Source organism: Canis aureus, chromosome 14, assembly GCF_053574225.1.
Source record: "Canis aureus isolate CA01 chromosome 14, VMU_Caureus_v.1.0, whole genome shotgun sequence".
NCBI classification, from domain to species: domain Eukaryota; kingdom Metazoa; phylum Chordata; class Mammalia; order Carnivora; family Canidae; genus Canis; species Canis aureus.
The window spans coordinates 24539766-24558701 of NC_135624.1; the positions used below are offsets into that span (position 1 = coordinate 24539766).

At 40.8% G+C, this 18936-nt stretch overlaps 1 long non-coding RNA gene across 3 annotated transcripts in view; it reads right to left on the minus strand.

Annotated features, from left to right (window-relative positions):
- Positions 1 to 487: 487 nt before the first annotated feature.
- The window catches only part of LOC144283260 (uncharacterized), a 38871-nt gene continuing 20422 nt past the window's right edge, over positions 488 to 18936 (minus strand). For 2 of the 3 annotated variants that reach the window (XR_013351715.1, XR_013351713.1), the window contains 2 exons: positions 8342 to 8615; positions 6857 to 6996 (listed from right to left, as the gene is read on the minus strand). This is a non-coding gene — a long non-coding RNA (uncharacterized LOC144283260). Of the gene's footprint in view, positions 645 to 6856; positions 6997 to 8341; positions 8616 to 18936 lie in introns of those variants that run through there. The other variant, XR_013351714.1, reaches the window with a different exon arrangement.

Below are 18936 nucleotides of genomic sequence, written 5' to 3' on the forward strand. Positions count from 1 at the left end.
TCATTCATACAAAGCTGGTGGGCCTACGGATTAGTACGACCTTATAAGATCATTGTGATCTCCAGTAAAAAGCTAGAACATTGGGATCCCTGGGTGGCGCAGTGGTTTGGCGCCTGCCTTTGGCCCAGGGCGTGATCCTGGAGACCCGGGATTGAGTCCCACGTCGGGGTCCCGGTGCATGGAGCCTGCTTCTCCCTCTGCCTGTGTCTCTGCCTCTGTCTCTCTCTGTGACTATCATAAATAAATAAAAATTAAAAAAAAAAGCTAGAACATTGTATAAATAACATAATATTTGGAGATCCTTCCTGAGATTCATTCTCTGCATCTACCTGTCTTCTTGTACCCACTACCCCCTGTATCCAAGATACAATAAGAGAAAATGGGTTATCTAGCTTAGGTGGAAAGCTAAGGAAGGTTTCTCTGATGAAATCATAAGTACCGATGCCATATATACATATGTATCTACCAAGAACAAAACAACACACGCTCCATTTTGCAGTATTTATTTGTAGGTCACACTCTAGAATTCAGAGAGTGCATGCCCTGGAGTTCGACTTCAGGCTTTTAGAAACACTAAAGTTTGGGTTGTGATTACACCACTTGTTAGCAATATCATGTTGTAAAATGTGCCTCCATTTCTTCATCTGTAAAATGAGATAAGGGAGAATACTAGTACGCCATTCATTGGACTGTTGAGAAGATTCAAATGAGATAAATTCGTGTCTAATGCTTAAAGGAACATCAACATTCTTACTATTTTTGCTTCCTTTTTCAAAATGTTTTAGGATGAAAGTGTATCACTTTTAGAAATAGAAAGCTGCATTTTCAAAACCCTATACCCTCCCACAATGTGATTCTGATCCAAGTTATCTGCAGACCCTTCTTTGAGAACCATCAGACTATATGGACATTCAGGATTTTCTATTTTCTCTATAAAATCATTATTTATTGTGATAAACTATTCTGAAGGGTGGGGGAAGACAGTTTATTCTTAGCTGTCTTAAATAGAGGACTTCCCCAATGCTCCCAAACAGCGAGCTCTAGAATTTAATTGCTTAGCTTGTAAGGAAGTCCCTGTGTTACTATCATAACATGAGTTATGATTTAAAGCATGCAGAAAAATAAATAAATAAAAATAAAACATACAGGTAATGATTAGGCTGTCCTAGGAAAAATTGTGGATGTCTGGGGGAAATAGGCACTCTCATGAATTATTGATGAGAATATACATTGGTACAGCCTCTCTGGCAAGCAATTTGGCAATATTGAAATGCATTTCTAGGAATTTAAGCTTCAGATAGACTCCCAACTTCTTTTTAAGTGCACAAAGAGAATCGTTGCCACAATCTATGAAATATCAGGAGATTGGAAATAGCTGATTATGCATCAATAAGTAACTGACTAACCTATGGCTTATCCATATGGTCAAATCCTATCAACCTTCATTGGAAAACAATAACTTCGAACACCCCAAAATGGAATGATTTCTAATAGCATAGCAACCAAGATACAAGAGTTATATTTCAATGTGCACATGATGTCATTGTATTGTACAGAAGGCTCACACACACAAATATCACACAGCATTTGCTTGGAACAGTGGTTACCTCTGGGAAGGGAAACTCAGAGGCTGGGAAACAGGAGTAGGAAGGAGATATTTTATTGCATATTCTTTTATGTCTTTCAAATGTCCCAACTATATGTACTATGTATTTTAAAATTAATTTTCAAAATAAGTAGAAAGGAGGTTCGTGCAGAAAGGAACAGGTTCAATGTCAAAAACTTTAGAAAAATTGAGAGGTAGAAAAGATTACCTTAACTCTGTCTTTGCTGCTATCTTCAAGTATATTTCCAAGTGTTTCTCTTAAAAAGGGACTTAAAAAAAACTGGAGGGAGACCAATAATTAAGAGCACAATATTGCCTAGCACTGAAGCTTGGCACTGCTGAGTGATGCTGACAGACAGGGAGCTGATGACTCAAATATCCTCTGTCACAACAGTCACAGAGGAATACCATCCTAATGGATGTCTGCCACATAAGTGGCCTCTTCAAGAAAGTCAAAGCACATTGCAAAGATGTAATTAATCCTTACGTTAACTAGTAGGCAATTTCATTAGCCCCATCTTGCAGGTGAAGCTATGGCAAGAATTATAATTTCTCTCTCCCATGTCTGGAAGAGCCAGTCCTATATTTTTAGTCATAAGTCTGGGAAATTTTAAAGATTTTGTCACACTGGGCAGGAGGGCAAGGCAGCTACTAAACACCATTTAAAGCATTTTGAAAAATAAAAAAAAAAGCATTTTGCATTTGTTATTTTGATGTGCACATGCGTGTATGTCTATGTGTGTGTCTACTAAATAAAGTCAGCCTTCTACATGCCGTCAAGGAATGAATTTGGATTCCAGTCCTGCCTCTGTCCTTTTCTGATTGTGTGACCTTTGCTAATGGTGTGTGACTGTGGGCAAGTCCCTAATAATAATAATAGTATTACCTGCCGCTATATCAAAGTTGTTGTTTGTCTGAATAGAGAGCTTGCTGTTTACCAAGCTCTGGACTTGAGGTTTCCATGCATTGTCTCTCTTAATGGACACACTAACCCCCAATAGGTAGGTACAGAATCATTATTATTGTTACAGAAACTGAGAAATAGACATCATCTAACTCATCCAGGGTCTCATAACTGTAAATGGTGATTCCAATCCAGGTCTGGCTGACTTGAGTCCATCTTTTAACCATTCTGCAATACTTCAGTGACAAATGTAAAAGCCCTTTATAAGCTCCAAAACATCCCATAAGTACTAGTTTTATTCTAGTAACTAACACAAAGGACCAGAACATGGGAGGCACTTGATGCTTTATAGATGAGTAAACCAGGCTGGCTGGACCAGAGTTTATGCAGGAAGTATTTGGGGAAAAAATCCCTTTAATATTCATAATTATCATTCTAATGACTAATATTCTACTAGTGGTGTAGCATAATCCTTTGACAGCTTTCCTATTTCTGATGCCTTGCAATAGCTAGCTTCTTTTTTTATTAATAATATGTGTAGAGTATTAATAAATTGACAGTCTATGGGAATGGTCGTAATAAGTCTTCACAAGAACATTTCAACCCTATGAGGTACTTTTATTTTTATTTATAATTGAAAAAACAGCCTCAGAAAAGTTAAGTAACTTGCCACTTGCTAGCATGTGCAAATATAAGACTTAACCCAGGTCTATCTAAAACCAAAGGTGGTACTCTCTGGGTGATTTATAAGCAAACTCACAGTTCTGGAGGCTAGAAGTTCAGAATCACGGTGCCAGCCAGGTCAGGTTCTGGTGAGGGTCCTCTTCCATTTTGCAGACCTCTTAGCACATCCTCCCACAGTAGAAGGGACAGAACTCTTTTGAGTCTCTCTTATAAGGGCATTAACTTTATTCATTAAGGTGGAGCCTACCAAAGGCTCCTCATCAATCCCAGTGCAGGATTTCCTGCCCAAGGGTCCTCTCCCTCGTGCTTTAAAAAACCATCCTTTATGCAGCAAAGGCACCTCAAGAATTCTTTCTTAACTTCCCTCTGAACCCCAACATTTCCATATCACCAGGTACTCTTCCAAGGCATTGTGGATATAGCAGTAAACCAAACTGATGAGTATCTCTGCCCTCTTAAAGCTTACATTCTAGAGGAGACAGAAAGACAATTGAAAAGGGTAAGAGTGAGAGGTATACTGGATGAACTCTTGATAAATTCCAGGAAAAAAAAAATAGAGCAAAGAGATTTGGGTTGGTCAAGGAAGGCCTCACTATGATCTCAAGGGATACTTGAGTAAAGATCTCAAGGAGGTAAAAGAGCAAGCAATGCAGATACCTCAGGGAAGAGTCCCTCAGGTAGTGGGACTGCCATGGAGGCCTCACAGCACAAAGACCAACATGGCCAAATGTACAAAGTCATTTGCATTACAAAGTCAATAAAGCATTTTATTCTGATATTTTTTAAGATTTTATTTTATTTTTTAATATTTTATTTGAATTCAATTTGCCAATATATAGTATAACACCCAGTGCTCATCCCATCAAGTGCCCTCCTCAGTGCCCATCATCCAGTCACCCCATCCCCCCTCTCCTCCCCTTCTGCAACTCTTTATTTGTTTCCCAGGGTTAGGAGTCTCACAGTCTGTCTTCCTCTCTAATTTTTCCACTCAGTTTCCCTCCTTTCCCTTAGAGTCCTTTTCACTATTTCTTCTATTCTGCATATGAGTGAGACCATATGATGATTGTCTTTCTTTAACTGACTTATTTCACTCAGCATAATACCTTCCAGTTCCACCCACATCAAAACAAATGGTAGGTATTCATCCTTTCCATCTGAAAACACTTGAGATGCCTCTAGGGAATGGCCTTCCAGAATCCTATGACTATATATGGTTTTACAACACCAATGAAGTATGTCCACATGCACTAACAAGTATTGATTGCTTCCACCAAAAAAGAAGCTCTTAGTCTATGACTTCTAGCTGTGAGTTCCACAAGCATAGGAACTTTGTTTTGCTCACTTCTGTATCCTCAGTGCCCACAGGTGGGCCTGGCACATAGTGGGTGCTCAAGAAATACTTGTGGAAGGCATGAATTATTCATTTTAGAAATTGTCCCTGGGGGCACCTGGGTGGCTCAATTGGTTAGGCATCTGCCTTCAGCTCAGGTCATGATCCCAGGGTGCTGGATTCGAGCCCCACATTGTGGGGAGGGGGGGGTCCCTGCTCAGCAGGGAGTCTGCTTCTCCTCCCTCTGCCCTTCCCCTCACTCATGTTCTCTGTCTCGCCCTCAAATAAATAAAATATTGAGAAAAAAAAAGAAATTGTCCCTGACTCCCTCACCCACTTCCCATTAGCATCCCCTTGCCTAGATTAATGCTCCCCCACTTCCTCCTCTCCTTATCCCTAGAACATCACACAAATCACCATTGCCCTCAGCACATTGTTTTATAATTATGTGGCAGTCTCCTCCTCTAGGGTATAAGCTCCTTGAGGTGGAAACTGGGTTGTATAACTCTTCATACAAGACTGAATACATTTCGTAAGTGAACCCAGGCCTCTCCACCTTCAAAGTATATCCCCAATCCAACCACTTTGCAACATCTCCCTCTGTCCCAACCTACCTACCTAGGATCACTTAGTTCTGGGGCTTCCCCAGTCGACTTCTGATTGGTCTGTTCCCAGTGTGCTGTCTGTTCTCAGACAGGAGCCTAAATCAGCTCCTATCACTCCCTTGCTCAAAGCTCCATTGAATTTTATTCTAAGTGTGATGGAACGTTCTTACCATGACCTTCAAGGTACTAGATGATCTGAATCTTGGCTACTACTGTGACTTATTCTTCCCACTTTCCCCCTTGTCACAGCGATTCAGCTTCATTGAGTTCCCTACACTGGAAAGGCCTAGGCAGCACACGTTTGCTGGACCCTCAACTGGAAACATCCTTCTCCCGGAGGAATGGTGCTCAACCCTCTCAGGCCAAATGCCCTCTTTTACTTTAAAAAAAATTTTTTTTAAAGATTGTATTTATTTATTCATGAGAGACACAGAGAGAAAGGTAGAGACACAGGCAGAGGGAGAATATGTCAGCTCCTCAGAGGGAGCCTGATGCGGAACTTGATCCCAGGACCCTGGCACACACTCAACCACTGAGCCACCCAGGCATCCTCCAAATGCCCTCTTTTAAAACAACTATTTGCAAAAAAATAATAATAAGATAAAATTTAAAAAATAAAAATAAAACAACTATTTGCCCCCCAAGTTAAAACTAGTTTCAATAAATGTAGTGCCTAGTTGTCATATAAATTATAAATACAAGAAAATTAATTTATACTATGATATGCATTTTAATATGTAAATGCTCAGGCATAGCTACATTAGCAGATGTAATGAAATAGTCTGGTGCTTGCATTTAGACTTAGTATTGTGAGCAAAGAGTGACAAATGCAGACATACCCACGTTGTATTTGTAACTCAAACACCACCATAGCCTAGCATTGGTAGTAGACAACTTTTGGGAAAATTCTGAATAAAGAAAATATATCAAAATTCATATGTAATAAAATAACAGACTGAACAGATTGAGCTTTGTGAAAATATATTTGCATGACAAGAAAAATTACCAAGTCAAAAGGTAAATGACAAATTGAGAGAAAATATTTTCAAGATCTATCACAGATAAAAGACTAATATCCCCAAATATATGAAGAACTTATTTAAAAAAAAAAAATTAGGGGAGGGACACTTGGCTGGCTCAGTTGGTAAAGTATGTGACTCTTGACCTCCAGATCATGAGTTTCAAGCCCCATGTTGGGTGTAGAGATTACTTAAAAATAAAATCTTTTAAAAAATGAGAGGGGGCAGGGGATCCCTGGGTGGCCCAGCGGTTTAGCGCCTGCCTTTGGCCCAGGGCACGATCCTGGAGTCCCGGGATTGAGTCCCGCATTGGGCTCCCGGCATGGAACCTGCTTCTCCCTCTGCCTGTGTCTCTGCCTCTCTCTCTCTCTATGTCTATCATAAATAAATAAATCTTTAAAAAAAAATGAGAGGGGGCAAAAAGACCAAAAACCCAGTAGAAAAACAAACAGAATACAGGGATAATTCGCCAAAAAAATAGATTATATTCCCCTAAAGCATTTTAAAAGATATTCAACTTTTCCCGTAAGAGAAATGTAACTTACAACCATGATGAGATACTATTTTTCACCAATGAGATTGGCAAAAAAATAGTATAATCCCTAAAGAGGGCACATATTACAATAGAAACAACATATGCATTTACCCTTTAACAAAACAAAGGTAATTTTAATAACTTACCCTGAACATAAACCTGGAAGAGTACAAAAAAAAATTTGTGCAAAAGTCAGATACAAGGTTATTTATTGTGTTATTGTAATTGCAACATATTAGAAAGGCCCCAAGTACCCATATATAGGAGATAGGTTGCAGACTACGGTACACTCACACATTCGAATAATAAGTAGCTGTAAACAAAGAATAAGAAAGATCTCTATGAATACATATGGAGTGATTTCCAGGATACCTTAGCAAGGGAAAGATAGGAAACTGCAAATTATTTACATGTAATATGCCATTTTTTATGTAAGAGAGAGGAAACAATACATACATATACATTAGAAACAGTAATATATAAACCTTAAATTTACACAATGTTATATGTCAAATAGATTTAAATTAAAACAAAATAAAACAAAAAAGAATAAGATCTTGTCTCAATGAGTACAGTAGCTGCATCCCAGGACAATTTAGAGTATATTAAATCCTTGTAAATATTCTTTATGTTTCCATGAAAAACAGAATTAGGTTCTAGTTCATATATCACAAACAGGGTTTTCACTAACAGGATATGTTGGAAATGTTCAAAAGGATGCAGGAGCATTTTATACATTGTTGGATGCCTGCCTAGCAGCCCTGACCCTTTTCCTCAATTCCTGTTGTGCTACTAAGAAATTGTGATAACCCTAAACAATCACATTATCAGCTGAAACGTGTTCCCCAAACAGATATCTTAAAATCCTAACCTCCAGTTCCTGTGAATGTGATATTATTTGAAAATACTATATGTAGATGTAACCACGTCTAAATGAGGTCATACTTGATGAGGGTGAGCCAGTCCATTGGATTAGCCATAGCGATATTCTTATAAAAAGGGAAATTGTAGGGGGAGAAGGCCATGGGAAGATAAGGGTAGCGATCAGAGTGGCACATCTATCAGCCAAGGATTGCCCACCAGGACCAGGAGCTAGGAGAGAAGCAGACTCTTCCTCAGAGTCCCTAGAAGGAACCAATCCTGCCAATCCTTTGCTTTCAGACTTCTAGCCCCTGGAACTGTGAGAGAATAAATTTCACTATCTTAAGCCACCCAGTTTGCAATACTTTGTTACAGCAGCCCTGGGAAGCCAATATAAATGTCTTACACAGCACAGTGAATACACAGTTGCAAACCTGTCTTTGTGTCTCCTTCCTAGCAGGGCCCAGTTCCCTGCTCAGACAATACCTGTCAGCAGTGCCTTCCCCCAACATCTTAATCCAGGTACCTCCCACCCCTCCTGCTCATCCCTTTATCCTGCTTAAATTTGTCTTCCCCTTTTCATTACCTGACATGATATAATTTATTTGTTTTCTTAGTCATTGACTGTCTTCTCAACTAGAACGTAAGTTCCAGGCAAGGGCAATTTTGGCTTGTTCACTGCCATTCCCCAGCGCCCAAAACAGCCCTTGCCCACATAGGAGCCACACTGACATTTACTGAACTAGTGATTGAGGATCTCCTTTGCAGAGAGAGGACAAAGGTACAGAATGGCTTACCTGGAAAAAGCAAAGAGAGATATCAAGAGCACCTGCGAGCCAGAGGACTTGGAGGAAAAGCAATTCAAGATTTTTCAGTGAAAGTTGGATGTGCAAGCTCTTTGGGGCACAGGACGTTATCGCTGATTGCAGATGTAATGTGCAAACATGCATATGCTCGACTGGCAAGCATTGGAGCCAAAAAAAGCGACATCTGTCACATTTGTTTGAAGCCAATCCAAGTAGACTGAACATGCATTTAGAGAGCTCCGAAAGCTTTTATATCTTGTACGTGCTGTCAAAGACAGTAGGAAAAAGTGTGTTGGCAAGAGAGAGTACATGCTAACCAGTCAAATTTGCGCGTGTGTTAGGTTACACGCAGGGTTTCACAGCCCCAGCTCCCAAAGTTGACACTTTGGGTCAAACAGTTGTTTGTTGGTGAGGGCTTCCCTGTGCATGGTACGACGATTAGCAGCATCCCTGGTGCCATATTACAGTAGCACCCGTCTTCTCAGTTATGACAATCAAAAGCATCTATAGACATAGCCAAATGTCCTCTGAGGATCTGGGGGCAGTCACTCTTGGTTAAGAATCAATGAATTAGGGGTGCCTGGGTGGCTCAATTGGTTAAGCAGCTGTCTTTAGCTCAGGTCATGATCCCTGGGTCCTGGAATGGAACTCCAAGTCATTGGCCTCCCTGCTCAGCTGGGAGCCTGCTTCTCTCTCTCCCCTTTTCCCCACTTATACTCTCCCTCTCTCTCTTTCCCTCTCAAATAAATAATCTTTAAAGAAGAAAAAGAAGGAGGAGGAGGAGGGGGAGGAGAAGGAGAAATCACTGAGTTACGTGTGATGCTTGTCCATTCCTCCTTCTTTCGCAACCCCCTTACCATGTCAAGATACACACACACACACACACACACACACAGACACCACAAACAGTAGGACAACTCTCCCAACCCCCTTCAAATGATGATTTATTCCTATATGTACTCTTACTGAATACATCTTTGGGATTTCCTGATGTCATCTTTGGTCAACCATCACATTAAGAATCTCTAGCAAGGAACGCCTGGGTGGCTCAGTGGTTAAGCATCTATCTGCCTTTGGCTCAGGTCATGATCCCGGAGTCCCGTGATCAAGTCCCACATTGGGCTTCCATGGGGAGCCTGCTTCTCCCTCTGCCTATGTCTCTGCCTCTCTCTCTGTATTTCTCATGAACAAATAAATAAAATCTTAAAAAATAAAAGGAATCCCTAACAAAACACATCTCACGCAGGTGTGCAGTTTCCTTCTATATTGAGCCTAGACTTGCTTTAGCCAGTGGGGCATCAGCAGGCATGATGGTGCAAGCAGAGACTTGTTAGACTTTTATACATTCAGGCTTGTCCTACTGGAGCATTGCTTTCTTAGAACCCAGTGCCATGTTAAGAAACTCCAGCTAGACTGACAAAAGATGAGAGGCCACGTGATCAGAGGCACTGGTAGGTGAGAAGCCATCTTAGATATTTCAGCCCCAGGTGAGCTTTGGCCAAATGCAACCATCAGTGAAGTGACCATGGCTATACCCCGGCGAATGGAATGTTTAGCATTGAAAAGCAGTGGAACTGTTTAGCTCAGCATGGTTAACTCACAGAATTATGGAATTTAGGAAGTCTCTTTTGGTTTAAGCCAACAAATTTCGAGGTAATCTATTATACAGCAACAGATAATTGAAACATTTGATGATTTGAAAAAACATCTTTTATTATTTTATTTTATCTTATTTTATTTTATTTTATTTTATTTTATTTTATTTTATTTTATTTTATTTTATTTATTTGACACAGAGAGAGAAAGAGAGAGAGCACAAGCAGGGAAAGAGGCAGGGAGAAGAGAGGGAGAAGTAGGCTCCCCCACTGAGCTGGGAGCCCGATGTGGACTTGATCCCAGGATTCTGGGATCATGACCTGAGCCGAAGGCAGATGCTTAACCAAATGAGCCACCCAGGTGCCCCCATTCTTAATTTTTAGACCACATTTTACAATTTCAATGCTCTTGAGGTTGTGTCCATTTTATCTGTATAGTGAACATACTACGTAACAGTGTACTTACTATGCTTATATTTTTCCAATGACATCACATTGCTAGCTTGAAATTGGTCCTGAATAGTAGGAGTATTTATATTCTACAAACCAGGGCTCTTTCTTTTTTTGTCCAGAGAGTCAGTTGTTGAATTTATCAGTACATCATCGGTACTCTCCTTAGAAGGGCTTAAATAATAGCAATACTACAATATTTAGGAATGTGTGTGTGTGTGTGTGTGTGTTAAGGAGAAATAAAAGGGATCATCATGCAAATGATGAATTCCCTTCATAGCTTAGCAGCATATGCTTTGAGAATACAGATGAAGGCAGCACTACGGATTTTCTGGATGTGCAAGTTTTTACCAGATTATTGTTTCATGTATATCTACAGTGCTAAGTAATGGTCATGGAGCCCTCCAACTAATTGCTGTGTGTTCTACTGCCAGTGAGAAAAGCATGATGTGGTTGCCTGTTTCTTGTCTGTGGATAATAATCAGCAAAGTCTGTAACATTCTGGGTGGTTTAATAAAGAAAGATACAAAAAATAATAATAGCAATAATAATAATAGCTAGCTTTCACCCAGGACTTCTGTGTGTCATTGCTGTTCTAAACTCTTTATAATTCAAAAAATAAATAAATAAACTCTTTACAATTCTATGGGGTTGCTCCTATTATAACCTTGATTTTACAGCAGAAGAAATAAGGCATGGAGAAGTTAAACCCTATGCCCAAGGTTAGAGCACTAGTAAGCAATGGAGCCAATGGACTCAGGCAATATACTTATGGGGATAACAGGGTGGAATATGTGAAATTATGACTCTGAGTTCGCAGTATTCATGAGTTAGAGGTTTTAATTTAATGCAAAATTCAAATTGTTCAGTCCTATGGGAAATCTTCACAGCATTCTCCAACTCCAGAGCCTTCTGCCCGGGGAGGCCTTTGGAATAGGCCACTACAAGCAGAGCAACATGCTTCTAAAGCCTGTATGTGAAGAGGCAATCCTGCTGTACATACCCTATCTTATCTTACTCTTTCCTCCTGCACAAAGTTGCTTGCAATATTTTTCAAAGCCATCAACCTAATGAAAACAAAAATTCTTGGGTAAAGGGGAGAAGGGAGGGATGAATAGGTGGAGCACAGAGGATTTTTAGGACAATGAAAATACTCTGTATGATGTTATAATGTCCAAACCCAGACAATCTACACCACCAAGAATGAGCCATAATGTAAACCAGTGGCTCTGGGAAATTATGATGTTTCCATGTAGGTTAATCAACTGTGGGATCCCTGGGTGGCTCAGCGGTTTGGCGCCTGCCTTTGGCCCAGGGTATGATCCTAGAGACCCGGGATCGAGTCCCACGTCGGGCTCCCTGCATGGAGCCTGCTTCTCCCTCTGCCTGTGTCTCTGCTCCTCTCTCCCTCTCTCTGTGTATCTCATGAATGAATAAATAAAATCTTAAAAAAAAAATCAACTGTAACAGAGGTGTCACTCTGGTGGGGATGTTGATAATAAGGGAGACTGGGCAAGTGTGGGATGTTGATAATGAGGGAGACTGGGAGGTATATGGGAAAATCTATATAGCTTTCTCTTAATCTTCCTGTGAACCTAAAACTGCTCTAAAAAACTTTTTAAAAACTTACTTGGAGGGCTTCTGGGATGCTCAGTGGTTGAGCATCTGCCTTAGGCTCAGGCTGTGATCCTGGGGTCCTGGGATGGAGTCCCGCATTAGGCTCCCTGCATGGAGCCTACTTCTCCCTCTGCCTATGTTTCTGCCTCTCTCTGTGACTCTCATGAATAAATAAACAAAATTAAAAAAAAGAAAAAAAAGAAAAAAAGAAAACCTACTTGGGAGCACCTGGGTGGCTCAGTCAGTTAAGTGTCTGCCTTCTGCTCAGGTCATGATCCCAGGGTCCTGGGAGCCTGCTTCCACCTCTGGTTCTGTCTCTGCCTCCCTCTTCCTCTATCTCTTATGAATAAGTAAATACAATCTTAAAAATAATAATAAATTTTTAAAATTCTTTAAAAAATTAAAAATTACCTGGGAAAGATGTTTTTTACTGTTGGGTAAGGCCACATAAAATCAGAAGAGACTGGAGAACCCGGTCTGTTTGGTGCGGATTTCTTGCTGATCATGCTCACTGGGCTCTGTGGCCTCTTGGCACACACTGCCCGGAGTGGGCACTAGAGGAAGGAGGCCACGCTGCCGTAGAATACTTTAATGCACAGTAAGTGCTTTGCTCAGTTTGCCTTCCTCCCTTACAGCAATTAAAAATATTTTACTCACGGTTTACTGGCATCCTGTCACACTTGATTGATAGCCTGTCCTCTGAGCTCACAAATGTTATTAGGAGCCTGTGAATCAAGACTAGTTGTTCAGTCCTGTGGGACTTACTCTCAGCCCTCTCTGACTCCACTGTCCTCTGCCCAGGTGGGGCCTTTGGAATAGGCCACCACCAGCAGAGCATAATTTAAAAGTTTTAGCTTCCAGTAGAACCTTTCCACGTGGTCTTTGACGAGTGCCTACAATAGTACACTTAGATATTAAGTTCCCTGCCATATATTTGAATATAATTTTTTACTTTTATTTTTTAAATTTTTTAAAATTTTATTTATTTATTCATGAGAGACACAGGCAGAGGGAGAAGCAGGCCCCATACAGGGAGCCTGCTGTGGGACTCGATCCTGGGATACCAGGATCATGCCCTGAGCCAAAGGCAGGCGCTTAACCGCTGAGCCACCCAGGCGTCCCTGAATATAATTTTTTAAAGCCCAACTGTCAACAATAGAGGGATGATAAAATTAAGCCACATCTGTAAGGTGGGATATATTGAAGTTGTGGCTAAGATGGAGGTGGTTACAGGCTGTCTTTCTTAGGACAGTTGTGGGCATGATAGGGGCCAGGAATTCTGCACCCCCTCCTCCCCTCCTGCCCACGTGGAAAGGCTGTAAAGACTGGAAGCTTGCAGCCACTGCCCATTGGGTCATGGAATTCTCTCAGGTCTCCTCCTTCCTTTAGCCTGCAGGAGGCCTTTTAGAAACCACAGTCTATGTCAGCAGTTTCTCATCGTCCCTGGGAATGATCCTGCTGCCTGTCAAAATCAACATCACATTTCGCTCTCTGCTTTGATACCCTACCGTTCCAGCTGTAGTTGCCAAATCCTTTTGATTACACAAGAAACACCGCCCTTGGTTGCTTTCATGTATGTTTTATGAGAACACCTAGCCATGAATATTTATTTAGGCAACTTGGAGCACGTCTCTTTGATTTTCCTTCTCTCTTCTGAGTCATGTTAAAAGGGGGAGGGGGAGGTGCACAATGTCATAGTTCACCTGTCATGGCTTTTGCCTTATCCCCCTCTTTCCCGACCACGCCAAACGGCTGAGTCGCCTAGGAAATGGAAAACACTGCTGCCTGGGTTTGCATCAGTTAGCAGCATGACACACACTTCTGCTTCACTGATGAAATGCAACCCGTTCCTTTGCAATGTCAGCTTTCCTACACAATATGTCAATGGACCCTTGTCATCTAATTGTTGCCTGTTTGGATTCCCTTTATGGTGACTGCCTTGATCGACCCCTTTGTCACTTTTGCCTCAAGTGGAACAGCTCACACCCTCTTTCTGTCTCAAGCCTCAAACTATTTTAAGTGATCTTTCTCACACAGTCAAAGGGATGTGTCTAGAAACCATGAGTTTCCCTAGAATCTTTGAGAAGAAGATTCAAGCACCTTAGAATGGTAGTCTGGGTCTTTTTTTTTTTTTTAGATTTTATTTATTTATTCGAGAAACAGAGAGAGGGATAGATGTGGGGCTCAATCCCGGGTCCCCAGGATCACACCCTGGGCTGAAGGTGGCACTAAACCACTGAGCCACTCGGGCTGCCCTAGATTATTATTTTTTTTTTTTTTTAAGATAAGTCTGGGTCTTTTTTTTTTTTTTAAAGATTTTATTTATTTATTCATGAGAGACACAGAGAAAGAGAGAGGCAGAGACACAGGCAGAGGGAGAAGCAGGCTCCATGCAGGGAGCCCGATGTGGGACTCGATCCCAGAACTCCAGGATCATTCCCTGGGCCGAAGGCAGGCGCTAAACTGCTGAGCCACCCAGGCATCCCAAGTCTGGGTCTTCTATATTCTGACTTTTATATGTATCCTCACTCTTCTGCCATTCACTCACATAATAATAATAATTGTTACTGGTATTATTATTGAGGGTTTTCTAGATGCTAAACTCTTTACATGCATAATAACTCCTTGTGTATCCTGGGCTTTAATTACACTAAGCATTTCTAGTTTCTAGAAGGGTCCACGTTGTTTCACAAAAGCCCCTGACTTTCTGCAGATGCTGTTTCCATTCCTAACTTCTCTGCCTTGCTCATCTTTCCAGACTCAGCTCATGTATCACCGTCCTGAGACCTTCTCTGATCCTTTTTTTCTAATTATATCTATTTTAGAAATAGAAAGCAATGTTTTAGCTTAAATAACCAGTGTATAGTAGACAGCAGTCCAGGTAAGTTTCTGCAACAATTAGAACAAGAATATAAATGCTGCCAGAACAGAATCTTCTTTTACTATTTCTCTCTCTTTTTTTTTCCCCTGGAGTTTCAGCTACCCTCTCTCAGACTGGCCATCACCAAAAAGTTGGAGCTACTGCCTCTGGCAGTTCTCAGTCTTTGTTACCAGAGAGGAACTGAGACTTGCCATCCTTGGTCTCAACTTTAAAAATCCAGAAAGGGTACCTGGGTGGCTCAGTGGTTGAGTGACTGCCTTTGGCTCAGGTCATGATCCCAGGGTCCTGGGATGGAGTCCCTCATCAGGCTCCTTGCAGGGAGCCTGCTTCTCTGGCTGCCTGTTTCTGCGCCTCTCTCCCCCTTCTCTCTCATGAATAAATAAATAAAATCTTTTTTAAAAAATCCTGAAAAAGAGCTCTTTTTGGCTCAGCTGAGTCAGGCCCCACACCTGAGCCAATCATATGACCAGTAAGGAGTGGGCTAGGAGCATTTCCCAGAAGTGTGTGTAACAGGACATTTAGGCAAAATTATCCACTCATACCTTCCTACCATACCCTCCCCCAAACCCACTTCCTCAGTGCTTTATTTTTTTTTAAGTCCTCTTAACATCTTTGTTTACCAACACTCCTTTTAATGTGCAAATAAACCCTTTTCCCAAGGAGATAAAACAGAATCTTGTTATAAAAGTTCCCAGAAAAAAAAAAAAGTTCCCAGAGATTTTTATCCCAGGCTAGCAATAAATTATTTTCTGGTCCAGGCAATAGGTCTTTTGGAAGAATTCAGAACCATACCAATCTGGTGCAGGAAAAGCAGAGTAAGATAATGGAGCCAGACAGGTCTACATTTGTTTTATTTTATTTTACGTTTATTATTATTATCATTTTTTAGTAATCTCTACACCCAATGTAGGCCTCAAACTCACAACTCCGAGATCAAGAATTGCATGACTGAGCCAGCCCGGCCCCCCAACATTTTAATCTCGCCTCAATAGTTACATGACCTTAGACAAGTAAATAAGCACTCCAAACCTTGTTTCCTTGTGTGTTAAGTGGGGACAAAATTATTCTATTAGTCAGGATGGATTACTTTATGCTGCAGTAACAGCCTGGCTGATCCCAGATGCATGAACAATAAATGCTCATGGTTGAATGGCACAGAATTTTGGTGATTGTTTTTTCACAGCAATGTTGCAGCTACAGATAACTAATTTAGTAGGATTGCACTTCAGGGCCCCTCATGTTTGGATGGAGCTACAGTTCTGGTAATGAGTTGGGAGTAAAAGTTACAGTGACATTTCTGGGCTAGAGCATTGAATTGCTGGCATGAGACCCCCTAGAACTCTCTTTGTCCGACAGCAACCAAACACTTTTGAAATGGCAACTCCCAACAGCTGTGTTCCCCTAGAGACTAAGATGGGCTAAACACACTGGTAAATTGTTTTAAGCCGTCTGAGTTTGGGAGTTGTTACTGTGCATAACTTAGTCCGGCCTCCCTTAATGAGGTAAGAAAGGGTATTTGAAGAAATTTGCTAAAGGTTTTTAATTGTTTTCTACTCGGTGCTCTTTGAGAGACTACAGGAAATATTTGAATTGTATTTTTAGTTACCATACTGGTTTGATTTGCTTGCTCACTCCTTGACTGGCCTAGGTTTAGACAACTGAGTGCCAAGCAATAGCTGCCCTTTACCTCCTAAATATCTTGGGATTTTTCCCAAACAGAGTTTTCAGATGTTGAGTAATCCAAATATCCACTAAATACCCTTTAGCAAAGTAGACAAAGTGGGAGTGCTTCTTCTCTCTCCAGATTATATATTAACACAGCAAAAAATAAGGCATCCAGCAGGAGTACCTGGGTGGCTCAGTGGTTGAGCATCTGCCTTTGGCTCAGAATGTGATCCTGGGGTGCTGGGATGGGGTCCTGCATTGGGCTCCCTGCGGGGAGTCTGCTTCTCCCTCTGCCTGTGTTTCTGCTTCTCTCTGTGTGTCTCTCATGAATAAATAAGTGAAATTTTTGAAAAAAAAAAAAAGAAGAAGGCAGAAGTAGGGTAAGCAAGAGGGCAAAGAGAAAGGACTTTTCAAAGAAAAACCCAAAAATCCCTTGGATACACATAACTTTCCATTCCTCTGAGATGTATTTGAAAAACATACAAAGAAGAAAACAGGAACATTTCACAAAGAGGAAATCTTTGTGATCTTGGGTTAGGTAAAGATTTCTTAGATATGACACCAAAAACCCAATTCATAAAAGAAAACACTGTTGGGGGCAGCCCCGGTGGCGCAGCGGTGTAGCGCCGCCTGAACCCCGGGGTGTGATCCTGGAGAGCCTGGATCAAGTCCCACGTCAGGCTCCCTGCGTGGAGCCTGCTTCTCCCTCTCCCTCTGTGTCTCTGCCTCTCTGTGTGTGTGTCTCTCATGAATAAATAAATAAAATCATTTAAAAAAAATAGAAAGAAAACACTGTTGGGTTGATCTGCATCAACATTAATATCATCTCCTCATTGAAAGATATTGTTAATAAAATGAAAAAACAAGCCAGAAACTCGGAGAAAATATATGCAAAGCACATATATGATAAAGGGCTTATATCTAGAATATATAGCTCTCTCAAAACTCAATAAGAAAAAAACAGCCCAATTAAACTTTGGATAAAACATTTGAACAGATACTTCACCAAAGTTATATGCAGAAAGCAAATAATCACATGAAAAGATGCTGAACATTCATTCTGGAAAGGGAAATTAAAATCACCATGAAGTACCACAACATTCCTAGTATGGCTGTGATTACAAACACTCATCACAGATTTGGAGCACCTGGAACCATCCTACACTGTTGGTGGGGATATTCAATGGCACGATTACTTTAAAAAAAAAAAAAAAAGATTTTCTTTATTTACTTATTTGAGAGACAGAGAGAGCATGAGTGAGGGTAGGAAAAGGGAGAGAGAGAAGAAGGCTCCTGGCTGAGCAAGGAGACCTACACCAGGCTCTATTCCAGGACCCCAAGACCATGTGACCTGAGCGGAAGGCAGATGCTTAACCGACTGAGACACCTAGGCACCCCTGGCACAACTACTTTGAAAACATTTGATACTTCCTTAAAAAGCTAAGTATATACCTACCATATATGGCCCAGCCATTCAACTTCAAAGAATTTAATCACCAGAACTGAAAACAGTTTTGGTATTTACACAAAGACTTGTATAGGAATGTTCATAACAGCTCTATTTGTAATAGCCCCAAACTGGAAACAATCCAAATGTTCATCAAAGGTGAATGGATCCATTCACAGTGGTATATCAATACCATGGAATACCACTCAACAATAAGAACATGTGAACTGTCGATATACCCAACAACAGAGTTGATTCTCAAAATAATTATGCTGAATGAAAGTAGCCAGGCCAAAAGAAAAAAAAAAAGCGTACATAGTTTAGAAACTATTTATTATTTATTTATTTATTTATTTTTTGGAAATAATTTTTTAAATTTTTTTTCAGACTTTACCCATTTATTCATGGGAGACACACACACACACACACACACAGAGACAGAGAGAGAGAGAGAGAGAGAGAGAGAGAGGCAGAGACACAGGCAAAGAGAGAAGCAGGCTCCATGCAGGGAGCCCGACGTGGGACTTGATCCCAGGTCTCCAGGATCAGGCCCTGGGCCAGAGGTAGGCACCAAACCGCTGAGCCACATGGGCTGCCCAGGATCTATTTATATAAATGTCTACAAAATATTAACTAAGAGACAGAAAACATTAGTGATTACCTGTGGGCAAGATGGGGTGGGGATATAGAAAGAGAATGAACTGCAAACAAGCAAGAGGAAGCTTCTAGGGGCGATGGGTATTTTCATTACCTTGATTATGATGATGGTTTCACAAGAGTATATTTATGTCAAGTCATAAAATACAATTTAAATATGTGTGGCTTATTGAAAATCAATTACACCTCAGGTAGGCTGAAAAAGTATATTTATAGGATGCATCAGTTATTGACTGAGTAATGATTCAGGAAGAAAGTAGCAAATGGTCTACCA